We start from the raw sequence: 15,703 nt of genomic DNA on the forward strand, positions 1-15,703 counted from the left end.
GGGAGAACTTATCAAATAACTTGGGGGAGTAAGAATGGCTTGGAGCCAATGTAAATCTTAAGGTTAAGTTAGATACTCAAGTGGAGACTTGAGAGGAATATATTCAAATAGAGCCAATAAGTGGAAATCCCAAATGGAGACTTAGGGGAAAGAAACTGATGGATCGTAACGACGAAATCCCTACTTAGAGATTTGGGGTTTGTTGGTTGAAGTCTTCGAGGTTATTAATTGGAGAATACTAAACCTTGCTAGGTGATAGAACGTCGGGTTGGGAATTAGCATCCAGCGATGTGGTTCGAATGTAAGGTTGGTTTGGTAACCATAACTAAGGATCCATGAGATTTGGGAATTGAAAATTGGAGATCATTAGGCAAAATCCTTTTCGCTGAATATGGGGATATCTTGTGGTTATTAAGAGTGAGCGAGTCATTGATGGTTAGTTTGATATGACACAACCTAATGGTAAATCAGGTTTGTGATCGGAAGGTATGAAATCATCAAGATTCAAGGGTGAAGAGGGTCAAGTTGTAGCTTTGAATCTTATGGAAGTGTTTGGAAATATCAAGGATATTAGCCTAGGATCAGACGAGGAAAATGAATCAGAATTAATTAAGGTCGAATTCTCGTCTTACTGGATATTGAGTGTTTTAGAAGTTTTCTTAGTAGTAATTGGAGATTGGTGTAACATGTTTTGAGTTGCAACTTTTCCTTTTGAAAGAATCTTGTGGCTTATAGAGTAATCGTAGAATGAAAACTTACTTGATGATTTCGGGGATTGTAAAAAAGTATAGGGATCAATGATAAACTAGAAATTTGTGATTTACGATAAACCTTGAAGATTAGAAAGATTTTGGAATAAGAGAATTTCGAGTTTGACTTTGATGCTTCTAAGGAAAAATTTACATATATAGGCTTGGAGATAAAATAATATTTCAACCTGAGGAGACGATTTCATCTAAAGCTTGAAATGACCTTAGTCAATTTAGGAAGATTCAAACTCAAAAGAAACTAGTTAGCAAGATGTACGATAGCCAAATCAAAAAAAAAAAAAAATGCACACAAAGGGTCATAGGGATGCCAAGTCTTTATAAACCATATAATTTAGCTCAATGATTGTCAAAGACCAAGGGTTAATCATAAAAGTCTGGGCTTGAGCTTTAAGGCACCAAGCAATGAGATAGGATTTGCTAAACTTGATAAGCTCATAAAGATATCTTAAGACAAAATGTAGTGATTAGATCTTAACAGATTGAGAGATTATCCTAACTGATTCAAAGGAAGAATTAGGAATGATTGAAAAAGCGACCCATAAAGTGAGGTGTCAAGTTGAAAGTCGATCGCGAAATAGGATGTCGGAAACATACAAAGGAGGGCAGAGCTTTTAAAACTAGATTTGTGATAGACGGAGCATGTGGTTGTAACATAAGTCTATAGGAAAGTACGGTTACTCAACTTAGTATAATTTCTAAATACGATAATAGTGCGGGATGGATTTCTAATAATTTTGGAGGAAATGATTATAGCACCTATAATGGTAGCAACAAGAACTTGAGGTTCCATAATAGGTTGGAAACTAAAGGAGATTAGATTGTAGAAGAAAATTCGAGGTACTGGGAATGGTTAGGATAAGGGTGCACCACTCAATTGAATGATATTTTTAGAAAAGAGAATCTAAGAGATCAGGGATTTGGACTAGTATTAATAAAACCATTATAGCTCTCGAAGATGGAATAAGGAATTCTAGCATAACGATAACACCATTGGTGTTTGGCCTGTAACAACGGATTTGAGCCTAGGGACCAAGGCAAATGACTGGTGGTTGGCTCGCGATTTGGGGTGTGATACCCATGAGTCAGAGCAACACAGTGAACTGTGGAGACGGTCAGGTGCCAAGGTTTGGGTGGTAACGTGGATGTTATGTACGGATTAGAGTCCAAATTCCAAGGGACTAGAGCATCATGGTAGGATCCTTAATCATTATTAAAAAAAAAAAAAAAGAGGTTGAAGGCTTGGAAGATGACCTAAGCTGGATAATTACCTTGTGGACTATGATTGTCAAAAGAGAATCGGGAAAAAGATGTAATCTCGAGCGAAGAAATAATGTTTGACAAGCTATTATTGGGGATTTGTGGAAAGATTCTCTGGGATAATTACACCTACAACAGAACTCGTGAAGTTATGGTTACTAAGAAGTGATGAGTGGGCCCGAGAATTCAGGAATTATGGTGAAATAGAAATTGTGTTCATAAGTAGATGTAGGTTGTAACCATGAGTGGAATGATCCTTGGTATAGGCGTATGTTGTGGATTTACTTAGGAAATATGTTTCCCGGATATAGCCTTTGGGAGGAATTAAATTCTGGTTACTAACTTGACTTTTAGTTTCGTGTTCCTCTTAATTCACACCCCAGGAATTGTGAGCAATTAGTTCTGATTTAGTTGTCTCGAATCTTGCCTTGGTGATATAAAAAGGTTGGAACAATAGTAGGTATATTTTGGTACCCTTGGAACATGAGTTGATCTTTAAAAAGAGAAGAAGTCAACATGAGGATATGGTAAGTTATATGTTGATAAGTAAACGAAGGTGTTTTTCCTTCTGAGAGACATGTTTTGAGTTAAGAAAGCATATGAATGAGTTATTATAAAGGAAGACATGAGTTTCCAGTTCCACTATGGAAATCCTATTTGGGTTGTAAGACAGTAGGCTAAGCTATTAAAGCTATGCTAGGTGTAGCAGAAGACCCAGTGCAAATCGGAAGTTGTCCTGCAAGGATTTCCATTTAAAGTAGTTGTGTGAGAACTAAACTGCCTAGTAGAGAACGAGTAAGATCTGCTCCTAGAATTAGGGATAGCAGAGACCTTGTTTGACTTAATAATGAGATTTTTCTCACGCGAGATAGATATGGAAAGCACCTCTTAGTTGAGATAGAACATTTAGTAATACTAGGGTGAGATGTCACAAATAACGTATGGGTCTAAGTGCTCTAGTTGATAGTGTAATTATGGAATGTGGTTTTATGGTAATGTGAACAATGAATTGAAACGAACAAGAGTATTATGTAGAGACAAACTGGTCTGATTGATGGATAGTATTTGGAAGAGAAATAGTAACATGTCAGGATGTCAGGTTACCATAAGAAAATAATTGTGTTCTTAATAGACTTAAATTGACAATTTGTGTAACCAGCTACAAGAGACTGAGATGTTATTTCTAAAGTTAATGTGCGATCAAGGTACTGTCAATTGAGGGAAAGGAAATGAAACCATCCTAAAATGACTTATAAATGATGATGTGGTAAAGGTAAGCATTCGATGATGCCTTTGGGTTTAACCAATGTGATAGAAACATTTATGAATCTTAGGAATTGTGCATTTGGACAATGTCTTGACGGGAATATAAGTTGTTATAGTTGGTGACCGAAATCATTGATGATATATCTTCAGAATAGACTCATGGAATAAATTTGGGATAAGTGTGGTCACTTGTGATGAGCTACAACGAGAAATTCTAGAAATGGCACGTCATGCTTGTAAGCATTGGTCGTATAATAGGTGCAAACTAGGGTATTTGTTAAAGATTAAATCGTCAGGTAATTGAGGTGTTCAGATAATAAGTTGTGTTTTGTCTTAACTACTTGATTGATCAAATGCAAATTTCGAGGATGAAATTTCTTTAAGGAGGGGAGAATGTAATACCCGATAAGACCTTAAGGGTATAAATGGTATTTGATGAAGGGTATAACTGGAATTTGCGAAAGAAATAGACTGTAGGGTACACTATCGCAGTCTTAAGTGACCGAAATGACCGAGTGGAGTACCCCGAACCCTAGATGATTAAGGAAAATATAATGGTATCAACGTGTGATTCGAGTTATGATTTTAGGTGATAAAAGAAATTGGATTGGGAACAGTTTCTGGTACAACTGTCGATCGAGCTGAGAAAACCGAATCAATGTAGGGAATGTCCGGAACGTCAAATGAAGTGTCTTGAGGACTTAGATTTTGTATATGAAACAACCCTTGAGCGATTTTGGGTTGAAACGAATGGATTTAAGGTCAAATCGACCAACCGGGCCTAAGTGTAATTTTCTAAATTTGCCCGATAGAGGTCAAAATGATAATTTTTTGGGAATTTTGAGAATAAAATGAAGTATACAAAACTTATGGGCCTTAATGATGGTGTTGAAAAGATCGGGGGTATCATGGAAAGGGCCAAAATGAGATTTGAAGAAATCAGGGGGTTGAAGTGCAATTTATCAAACCTGGACAGTGTGAACAGAAAGGAGAAAACGGCCGTCGCACTGCCACTGCACATGGCCGCTGATTTTGGAAATGGGACGGCCAATGGAGGCTCGGGGGAGGTTGTATCCGGCACTAGGAGGCTTGGAGGCCAAGGTTTGGCAGGTGATTGATCGAAAGGTGGTTAGTTTTTGGGTATAAATAGGGGCCGAGGGTTTTGGAATTTTGGCATCAAAATCAACCGTGATTTTGGATGTTTTTGAGAGGGTGATTAAGAAGCTTTTAATCCTTGCATCAAGGAGAAAAGTCTGGAAGCATTTGGAGGTGTTTTGGGTGCGATTGAAAGACGTTTGAAGCTCGGCCGTAGACGGGTGGCGGACCGCCTTCACTGACCTGCAACTACCTTTTTGGGGCATTTTTTGGTGAGTTTTCGGCCGGCAACTGGTGTCATCCTAATCGACTAGACGAGGGCTTGAAGGGGGTACACTCAGATCGGCCATCAAAGATGTTGGCGGCAGCCGAAAAATTGAGGAAGATGGTGGCACGTGAACTACATGTGCCACATTCCACGCGCAGTCACACGCCAGACGCGTGAGTAGGGGCATTTACAGTATTTCTCTTTCAATATTTTTCTTGATTTATTTTAGGATTTATCATGTTGAAAAATTTGGGAAAAAGTCTGAGGAGATAATTTCTTTTGAATTATTGAGATGGAAATTAGGAGAAAAATAGAGAAAAATATGAAAAAATAGATTTTGATGCTCTTTAATTAAATATGGTGTTTAGGGAGTGTCATGGCTCACGGTTGTGTATAAGTTCGGGTGTTTGTGATTTGGCACGCAAATCGAGGCAGTACACTAAGATTGAGACATTTCGAATACGTTTCGATGAGTGGTCTGATTCCAGTCTTACCGTTGCTTGGAAGTGTCTTGGTGTGCGTATAGTGAGTTCAAGTGAGCGATTTTACCCTCCCGAGCTTAGGTTACATGTGATTGAACCAGTTCAAGTGAGCAGTTATATCCTCCAGAACTCGAGGTGTTATGCATAGGAGTCTTACTTATATACTTATGGCATCAGTATGCATATTTAACATGTGGAATATTACATCAACTGTTTTTGCTTGTAAATGAGTCGATACATGGCGTGTGATTTTTCCTATCATCGGGGCATTGATTTTCCTATCATTGTTGTGTCCATGGAGGACGGGATGGGGTCTTCTTGAGAATGGGGCAAGGTTAATCCAGGTGAACGAGTGACACGGTAGGGCACTCGAGGATTAAGTATGTCGCGGTAAGGTCAACCCTAAAGGTGTGTAGAATGAATTTTCCACGGGAGGTTGAGTATGCCAGGGAGATTTCTCAAGTTAGACATGTTCGTGTTGTCGTTGTTTGTATATGTCATGCTCGTATGTCTTTCATGCATTTAGTAAACTGTTTCATGCCATCACTGATGTTTTATCATCTAACCTAGGTTATGTCCCTGGAACATTCAACGTTCCAGCTAGGGACTGCTACGAGGGCGAGGACGTGGCTAGTTAAGAGACAATGGTGTTTAGTTTAATAATTGTTATATCATTTTCGAGGCATTAGTATTTATTTTGGTATATAAATGAATGGTTGAATGATAATGTTGTTATCATTTGGTGGTTTTGTAATACATATTTCGGTGTGGAAACACCTTGTATGAAACTCGTGGTAGACCACGGTATTTTGATGTTAATGTATCTGTTGCGTTATGCAATGTCTGGTTTAGTTTTAAGATTATTGATCTTGTTAGTTAAACGGGCAAGACTGTGGTTTTCGAGATCTTATCTGCATGTGAAGATTATTCTTGAAATCACCGCGGATGCTGGCCATCGTATGTGTCAAGCGTGTCTTCTGCATGTGAAGATTGTTCTTGATACACCGCGCGTGATGGACTTGAAAATAAAAAAAGATTCTCGAAAATTCCCTTATAGTGACACGCCTGGCGAGGCGGGGTTTTACAGAGTTAATATCGAAGTTGTAGTCAAGCTCTCCTTGACTCTTAAGAAACTCCTCTTACATGCATCATACCACTCAAACTTGACATTCTTTTGAGTCAAACAAGTCAATGGTAAGGCTATTTTTAGCAATCTTTTACAAATCTCCAGTAATAACCTACTAGGCCTAAGAAGCTACGTATCTCATTAGCTGTGGTAGGCCTAGTCCACTTCTCCACTGCCTCAGTCTTCTTAAGATCTAGCATATGCCTTCATTGGACACCACATACCCCAAGAATGCCATACTATCCAACCAGAACTAACACTTCAAGAACTTAACTTATAACTTATGTTCTCGCAAGATCTTTAACACTACCCTAAGGTGTTACCCGTGCTCCTCACGACTCCTAAAGTAAATCAATATCTCGTCGATAAACATAATGACAAAGTGATTGAGATATAGTTTAAATATTTTGTTCATGAGATCCATAAATGTCGCTCAGGCATTCGTAAGGCCAAAGAACATCACTAAAAACTCATAATGTTTGTAACAAATCCTACATGCATTCTTAGCAACATCATCCTTCTTAATACGTAGCTAGTGATAACCCGACCTCGGGTTGATCTTTGAAAAACTTTGAGCCCCTTGCAACTGATCGAATAGATCATCTATGCGAGGTAATTCGTATTTGTTTTGTATTGTGGCCTTCAATTGCCTATAGTCGATACAAAGCCTCATGGATTCGTCTTTCTTCTTCACAATGAGTATTGGTGCTCCCCACGACGAAGTACTTGAGCGTATGAAGCCCTTATCTAAAACGTCTTGAATTTGCACCTTGAGTTCCTTTAGCATGGCTAGAGCCATGCGGTATGGAGGTATCAAAATTGGTCGAATCTCTAGAGCCAAATTGATGTAAAACTCTATATCACGTTTCGGAGGTAGTCCCGACAAATCGTTAAGAAATACATCCAGATACTCCCTCACTATAAGCACTTGCCCTAACTCACCCTTTATCTCTTGGGTCTCTCGTACCACGACTAGGAATGCCTAACACCTCTCATTCATTAGTTGTCTCACCTCTAAAATATATATAATGTTCTTAGCTATCGAGGGTTGATCCCACTAAAGGTAAAATATCTCCATTAGGAAGGTCAAAACACACATTCTTTTGTCTACAATCTACGCTAACATGGCAAGAGGCTCACTTATCCATTCCCAGTGTACTATCAAACCCCATATTGCCCAATAAGATCAAATCAACTATCGTGTCTCACCCAACCACAATAACCACACAATCTCGATACACCGTGTCCCAAGGGTTCCCCTGTAGGGGTGGCTACCAACATAGGTCATTCTAGAGGGGAAAGTCCTTTATCTAGTTATGGGGTAAATTCTCATGATACATATGAGTGTGTAGACCCTAGGTCAAACAAGACCAAGGTGTCAACGTGAGAGATGGAAATCGTACCTATAACAAAGGCATTAGAGGCCTCAACATCTTGTGGTGTCATGGCATATACCCTCACATACATTCCATTACCACTTCCAATTTGGTCACCCTAGCCTTTACCTCCCTGGCCTCTACCACCTAAGGATTGTGGTAAGGGTTGAATAGATGCCTTTGTTTGAAATGTTGTTGCCTGAGTCGCTCCATGCCCACCCTTTTGTTGAGCATAAGGGAAATCCTTCCTAAGGTGACTCATCTAACCACACCCGAAACAAGCTCTTGTCTATCATCGACACGGTTTGAAGTGAGATCGCATGCACATAGGGCAGGGTGGTATTCTCATGCCCCCCAGGCCACCCCTTTTAAATCTGTAACACCCCACTTTCTGGGGCATGTTATAATTTAAGAAATTTTGGATTTTTTTTTTCCTTAAAGACAATCTCAACATCATATTAATTCCCAAAATTTTCCATTTATCTACCTAGTATGAGAACCATCATACATCATAAATGCTAGGCTAAGTATTCACCAATAACGGAAGCATGAATCGAACCTAAGTCTACATCGAACCATATTAATAATACATGATTGCTTTGGACATATCCCATAATACAAGACTATTCATCAAGAGAACATAAGTTTTTTAACATGACTTCAAACATAACATAATATAACCAAATCTTCATGAATAAGCAGAACATCGGATCTACATGTAGAATCCATCGACCACATCATCACGTGCCTCGAACCCTAACTTTATCATTAACCATAAATAAGGTTATACATCATCATTCCTCAAAACGTTCAGAATTCAATGTATCAGAACTTAAATACATGGGCTACATAACATTCAATCATTACATCTTCCACTTTGCTAAGTGTCATATCATACCTCATTTATCCTTGTTTCTGCTAAAATCTCCATCTAGAACGTTTGAATATTCTAAGGGCAATGCCCAAGTTAGATGATGAATCATCTAAGTAAAGATACATCATTCATATCTCATGTGTGTATGCAATGCAACATAACATTATTCCTTTCGTTTGAGTCGACCACACCCAACTGCTACTCTTCATTTTAACAGCCTCCTTACCAGGCCAAGGTGTATGGGTGCACCCTTGGTAAAGTAGCAGTGTGATATCCTAAATTTTCTAAAGAGTTTAAGAGTAATTTTAACGTGGACCATAGGTAAAATTAACAAAAGATTAATGACTTAAATGTAATTTCTTACAGTTATAAGTACCGAATTGACTGTAGGGAATGTCTCGGAGTGTAATTATCCAAGGAAAATGATACGGTATTGACAAGCATCCCGAGATAGGATTTATAGTATTAAAAGAAATTAGAATTGAGACAGTTTTTGATACAGCTAAAATACAGCTTCGATTTAGGCTGAAAAATTGAATTATCATACGGAACTTCTGAGAAGTCAACGGAACCTTGAGGGGGCTCTGGTTTTTCATAAGGATCAACTCTGAGGTCGTTTTGGGATGAAACTATAACCCGGTGAGGACATTAGGGCGAAATCATCCGTATCGAGTAAGTCTTGAGTTACTAATTTTGCATTCTCAATGTCGTAATGCAAATTAATTAGACGTCAGAGGGTGTATTTGTAATTTGAGAAATTCTTAAGTGTAAATAAGATGAATTATGGGGATCAAATGTGTGAAATATATATATATGTGTGTGTGTGTGTGTATGCACATAGGCATGGGGAGCAGCATGATGGAATTGGCTCTTCGTTTGAGAGCAATTGGCGTCGAAAGACTTCACAAAGATAGAGAGATTGGTCGGGAGTGGTTGGCCAATGAAGGTGAGGGATGGTTTCTCTATAAATAGAATGCAAAATGAAGAAGAAATTGAAGTAAAAGGGAGGAGAGAGAGAGATGGTCGAATTCGGCCATGGTATAGCAGCTTCAAGCTGCTGTTGCAGTAGCCGAGCATGGCCGAGATCAGAAAGAGGGAGAGTTTGTGAGAAGAGTTGTTGCTAATGGCCAGATGCACCAAGGAAGTGGCCAGAGACGGCCAAAGCTGGCTGCAAAAGCTTGCAGCAGCCATGGTCGCAAGCTTCCAGCAAGCTCAGGTATAAAGCGAGAAGCAGGGGCGACGGCAGCAACCAGCATCAGCCGCGGTGATGGTAGCACGGTGCGGCGGCAATCGGTGGCTCACAGTAGCGCTTATAGGAGGCAACGATGGGCGAAGGCAGTGGCTGGTTGGATCGGCCATGGTCAATGGCTGAATTGGTAGTAGCAAGGGAGGCCAATTGCAGCATGCGGAAAAGGTCTCTATTGGCGGCGGTTGCAGGGCGAATGGCGAGGGCAGCGCTGACTAAGGTAGCGACTGGCGGAGGCCAGGCATGCACAGGGTCTGTGTGCGCATGGCAGTTCGCACGAGAGCAGGAAGAAGCAGAGGAAGAAGATGAAGTGAGGAAGAAAAAGAAAAATAGAAAAGAAAAGAAAGAAAATAGGAAAAAGATGGAGAAAATCTCGAAAATTGCTAGAAAATTTTGGAAAAATAGGAAATTATGTTTCGATAATATTCTGAATATTTTGGGGAGAAAAACTATTCAGGCATGCATTTCGAGGCAATGCACGAAAATCAAGATAGTGCGCGAAAATAAAGGTAGTGCATGAGAATCGAAGCAATGCACAAAAATCGAGGTGTTGTGTAAGAAGCGAGGTGGTGTGTGAGAATCTAGGATTTGCACGCCTTTAGAGGCTAGGGCATGCATACTGAAGAGAGGCTAAGTTAAAGTGAGTAAAATTTCAAAAATTCAAAAGTGTTATTTTATGAATTATTATAGTGAAATATTTGAGAAAATAATTAAAAAAATATTTAGTTTGGATTTATTGAGGAAAAATATGAAGAAATAGAGAGAAAAATAAAGAAAATGCAAGAAATTATGAGAAAAATAGGTTTTAATCCTTATTTAAATAAATGTGATGATTATGATGCTTTGAGCCTTAAGTTGAAATAACTTGTGCGAATTTTGAGGTTAGCACGCAAATCGAGATGATGCGCTCATTTCGAGGTATGACGCAAATATCGAGGTAGTCCGATAAGCTTGAGAAGGTAAGTGGTATTACTCGACTGGATTCAGTTTATAAAAAGGACTTGTAAGCATTTTCAACACAAAACCCAGTTTCATGAAAGCGTTTTGTTATCATGTTGTCATGTCATGGTATGTTATGCATCACGTAGTTTACATTTACATTTTCTGATGATGATATATGCATATGAGTACGATGAGATTCACGATCATACATTGCATGGGTTTGAGATTAGGGACAGGTTTCGTTGCTTTGCCAAGGATGCACCCATACACCTCGATCTGGAAGAGAGACTATAAAAATGGTGAGTAACAGCTAGGTGTGGTCAACCCAAACATGAGAGTAAGGATGATATATGCATTGTATTCATATACGTGCATTAAATGTTTTGTTCCCTTATTTAGATAATTCATCATCTAATCTGGGTTTTGCCCCTAGAATATTCAAACGTTCTAGATAGATATTGTAGCAAAAATGAAGATGAATGGGGTATGAAATGGCATTTAGCAAAGTGCATGATGAATTGAACGTATGTTATGTAGCCCATGTATTTAAGTTCTGCTATTTTGAATTCTGAACGTTTTGAGGAATGATTATGTATAAGCTTATGGTTAATGATGATGTATAACCTTATTTATGGTTAGTGATGATGTAAGAACTGATTTATGATTAATATTAAGATGTTAAGTTTGATTCTAGTTTCTTCTCTTAATATTTCAAATAAATACCTCCTTAAGCGTTTTCTCCAATACTTTTGCACAACAATTCATAATATTCTAAGAAATTTAAAAAAAAAAAATCCAAAACTTACCCCGATACTTTATTTGCACGCATAACGAGACTAGTCATTGCGAAAACTAAGAAATTCGAAAGTTAAACACTAAAACTTTGAACACAAACCCTCTTATTTTATTTTTATTGATTTTTTGGGATTTTTTTCCAAAATCTTTCAGCATTGTGCGTGCCCCCACTCACGAGGGCTGGCTGGCGTGTGCAGTTCTTCTTTGGCCAGATTTCAACGGTCACGCACCTAGCCTAGTTTTTTTTGTGATATCTCATTCGTTTAAGCTTCGTTTCGCCTCCCGTTTGAACCTACGCCTTCCTCTCTTCATCCTCTACAGGATTATAGCTTCAAATTGCTCGAATTGAGACATTTTTTTGACTACTCAAATCGATTTTCTAGCGAAACCTGATTTTTCGACGAAACTTCATATCTCCCTCAACTTTCAACGAAAATTACTCAAATTCTCTAGAAATTATCCTCTGGACATTGGGAACAAAAGCCCCTTATCCATTTCCCTCAATGTTTCCTTAAATTCTCGAATCTTTGATTTTAAACTTCTTGAAGCATTCGACCAAACCTTAAATTCTCTATTTATAGGCAGCCCCAAGCTCTCAAATGCTCATGGCTGCTCAACCCAACGCCTCTGAGGCTTTTACCTTCCCCAGATCGAGCCAAAACATCATCATTCAACCCTTAAATTACGCACCAAATTTCGGCCAAGAAATGGTCGAAAAACATGGAAAATCGGCCATCTTTGCGGCTAATGTCAGCCTAGGTCCGACCCTAAGCATCCCCCGTCACCCTCCTCGACCCTCCAGTGGCTGAAAGCAGCTATCGGTGACCAAAAAGATGGCTGGTTGGCCATGGCAGTCACCTTACTGTTCAAGTTGCAAAAATTGCACTTCAACCCCTCTACAAATTTCTAATGTTACTTTGGTCATTTCTTTGAAGCTCCTAAGCTTCTCAATAGTTCAATTACGACCCTCAAGCTCTATACCTTTCATTTCATTCCCAAAGATTCAGGAATAATGTCCTTTCAACCTCCCTCGGGCAGAATTAAGAAATTACACTTAGGCCTGAATCTACGTTTTGAACGTAAATCTTTTCGTTTCAACCCGAAACTACTGAAGGGTTGTTCGACATACAAAATATGAACCTCCTTGGGGTTCCGTTAATTTCTGAAAGTCTCCTACGACAATTTGGTTTTTCAGCATAAATCATAACTGTACCGAAAACTATCTCTAACCCCATTTCTTTCAATGTCATAAATCATGTCTTGATACGCTCCTCATTACCATATCATTTTCGTTACACATCTCGACTCCAAGGTACTCACTACAGTCGATTTGGTTGCTCATAATTGTACCGAAATTATCTTATAACCTTAATTTACCTAAAAATTGCATTTTTGCCCTAAGATAAATTACTCTTGAGCCCTTTGAAAATTCTTGGGTATTACAAAATCCTCCTTGCTGCCTGTCCCCCTTGTCTTGGTGTGGTCGATGCCCCTGTCCATTAGGCTCTCCATCTTTTTGTTGTTTAGATCGCCACCACCATGTCCCGTGGCATCACTCTTTGCCCACTTACATTGTTCTCTCTAAGCCCGTTCAACCATCACCCTTTTTCTCTATGAGCATTGCTTCACTTACTCGCGTCGGCATATGTGGGAAGATTAGAAAGAACCACTACCTTATAAAGGGACTCCACCAATCCATTCACGAAAAGCTCCTCCATTTCTTACTCAGTGGCCACCAACTTAGGAGCAAATTCTACCAGGTAGGTAAACTTGCAGCTATATTGTTCCATCGTCATGTCGGGTGTCTACTTCAATTCTTTAAATTATCAAGCCCTTGCTTTCCTCACAGCATTAGGGATAAACCGCTCCCTACACTTACTGTTGAATTCCTCCTACCTTAGTGGTGGTGCACATGGCGGTCTAGCCACCTTCATATGCTTGTACCACGTATAAGCTGAGTTATCAGTCGAAAGGTAGTACACATTGTCATCCTCTGCTTGCTAGATCCTAGTGCTTCGCAGATCTTTTTGCACTTACTCAGAAATTGTTCTAGGTCCATCTTGTCACTAATTTCATCAAACTAAGACAAGTCATACCCCATGAATTCTATCAAGTTGACATCTACTCTATGATCCGGCTCATCTCATAAGGCATGTCCCTTTGCCTTAAGACCCTAACTCATCCCCAAGCTTCTTCAAACTCTTCAATATCCCGCTAATTGTTGCCTTTACACCATTTGGATCATATCATCAATAGATTATGGTAAGCTAGAGGATCTGCATGCTCCTTTAATGTATTGGTTAACCTTTAGGTGTGATACTGGTTGTCACCATCTCTACATGGTTGCCTACCATGGGCACCCCAGGTAAGTACGGGCAACCCATGCTTGGCTCCCCTAGAATTTGTCTGTCCTCTTCCACAGCCACCCCCACAACAACTGCCACATCTGCATCTCTAGCTAACACCACCTCGTGTCTTATGAGACATGATTCTCTTGTATGCAACATTTAGACTATCTTACCATATGAAACAAAATAACTTACCAAATAAAATAGAACTTCACATACACAATCATGATATGCATAAGCGACTTAGAGTTCTTGATAGGGCAAAGTCGTGAATATGTTGCGATTCATATTCATACACATTCTATCAAAAACTTGCTCCGAAAGTACAGTGTATGTAATACAGTGCATGTGAAAGTGTTTTAACCCCTTATTCATGTACCTACGTGCCATATCATTTTGATTTTACGTCCCAAAGGTCTAAACCCTCGCTCCAATACCACCTTTGTCATGGCCAAATTTCGAAGGCCATGACTAATACTACCCTCTAAGAAGATGAAGACTCCAATAGAGAATAATAAGTCTCATATTATACCATTACCATCAATCCTTTAAGCATCTCAATTAAATACGAAAATTGCCCACTAGCCCAAAATTTATCATATGATTACAATGTCTGAAATTAACTAAAACACAAAAGAAAGAAATATAAGCCTCCCCAAGCACAAATCTAGTGAAGTAAGGTGTACATGCTATAACTCAGAGTGTGTCTAAGGTCTATGCAGTTAGAATTGCCTATCACAATTCTTACTGTCAATGTCAATCCCAACCTACAATTATGAAAATATTAAGTATGCGTCTACCAGAGACTTAGTGAGAAGTAAAGTACATTATAATGGAGATACATAATCAATGTATCAAGAGATAAATTGCCATGCCATGTCATACCAACATTTATTAAGACAATACAAGAAATGACGAGCAATCATGCATATTTAGGAGTAAGCAAGTTAAAACTAAAATTCTCATATTCAATTATCTTAAGGGCGAAAACTCTCGTGCCAAATTTGAACATGATGGAAGAACCTCTCATGCCAATAAGGGTGGACCAACTCTCACTCTAATGTATACATGGTGCACCAACTAACTTTTATTGTAGTTAGCAACACAGGATTTTAACTAGTTACCCCCTCAAGGACACATGCTATACTTTCATTTTGCATAAGTATTAACATGCACAAATCAAGGCAACATGAATTCTATTTTCCAAAATACAATGTAAAAGAAATGTCATTGCAATAACATAACAAGAAAACAAGTATAATTGGTAATATGAATGCAAAATATGTCATTATAATACAAATTACCCATTCATAGTATTATATTAAATTTGAAATTTTCTCATTTGCCTCTCGATTAGGCTACGGCAAAATAATCTAACAAAATTATTAAAGTAACATAAAAATTGACTAAACAAAATGTGCAAGAATTAAAATATTTGCAATGTTCTAAAATGTCTATCATATCTAACTAACGACTGCAAATGGTATGAGCACGTAAAATAGAGTGAGATGAGTGTAATTCTATCGCTGGGATTTTTTGGAAATAGGTTGGGCTTTAATGAGATATGGGGATTAAGTTTTATCAATTAAATTTAATTTTTTTAAAATAAGCTTGGGCTTGATTAAAATTGGACTTGATCCAAATTAGGTTTGATTTAACTAGGAGATTAAATTAGGAATTGGGTAACCATTGAATTTTGTTAATCAAGAATAATAAACATCTATTTAGGAAGTCGATAAATGAAGGATATCATAAGATAATCCAACTAAATTGGGAATTGGGCAAATTGGAATACCATAAGCTAATGAAAATAAATTAAAGAGTAGATAAATAGAAATATCATAAATTAGTCTCAGTA

The 15,703-nt window shown here is 38.5% G+C and overlaps 1 protein-coding gene across 5 annotated transcripts in view; it reads left to right on the forward strand.

The window, feature by feature from the left end:
- Positions 1-15,703, forward strand: part of LOC127810188 (cysteine-rich receptor-like protein kinase 2) — a 37,570-nt gene that overhangs the window by 20,834 nt on the left and 1,033 nt on the right. The gene's annotated exons all lie outside the window — the stretch shown is intronic.

Source organism: Diospyros lotus, chromosome 9 (assembly GCF_014633365.1).
Source record: "Diospyros lotus cultivar Yz01 chromosome 9, ASM1463336v1, whole genome shotgun sequence".
Lineage (NCBI taxonomy): Eukaryota > Viridiplantae > Streptophyta > Magnoliopsida > Ericales > Ebenaceae > Diospyros > Diospyros lotus.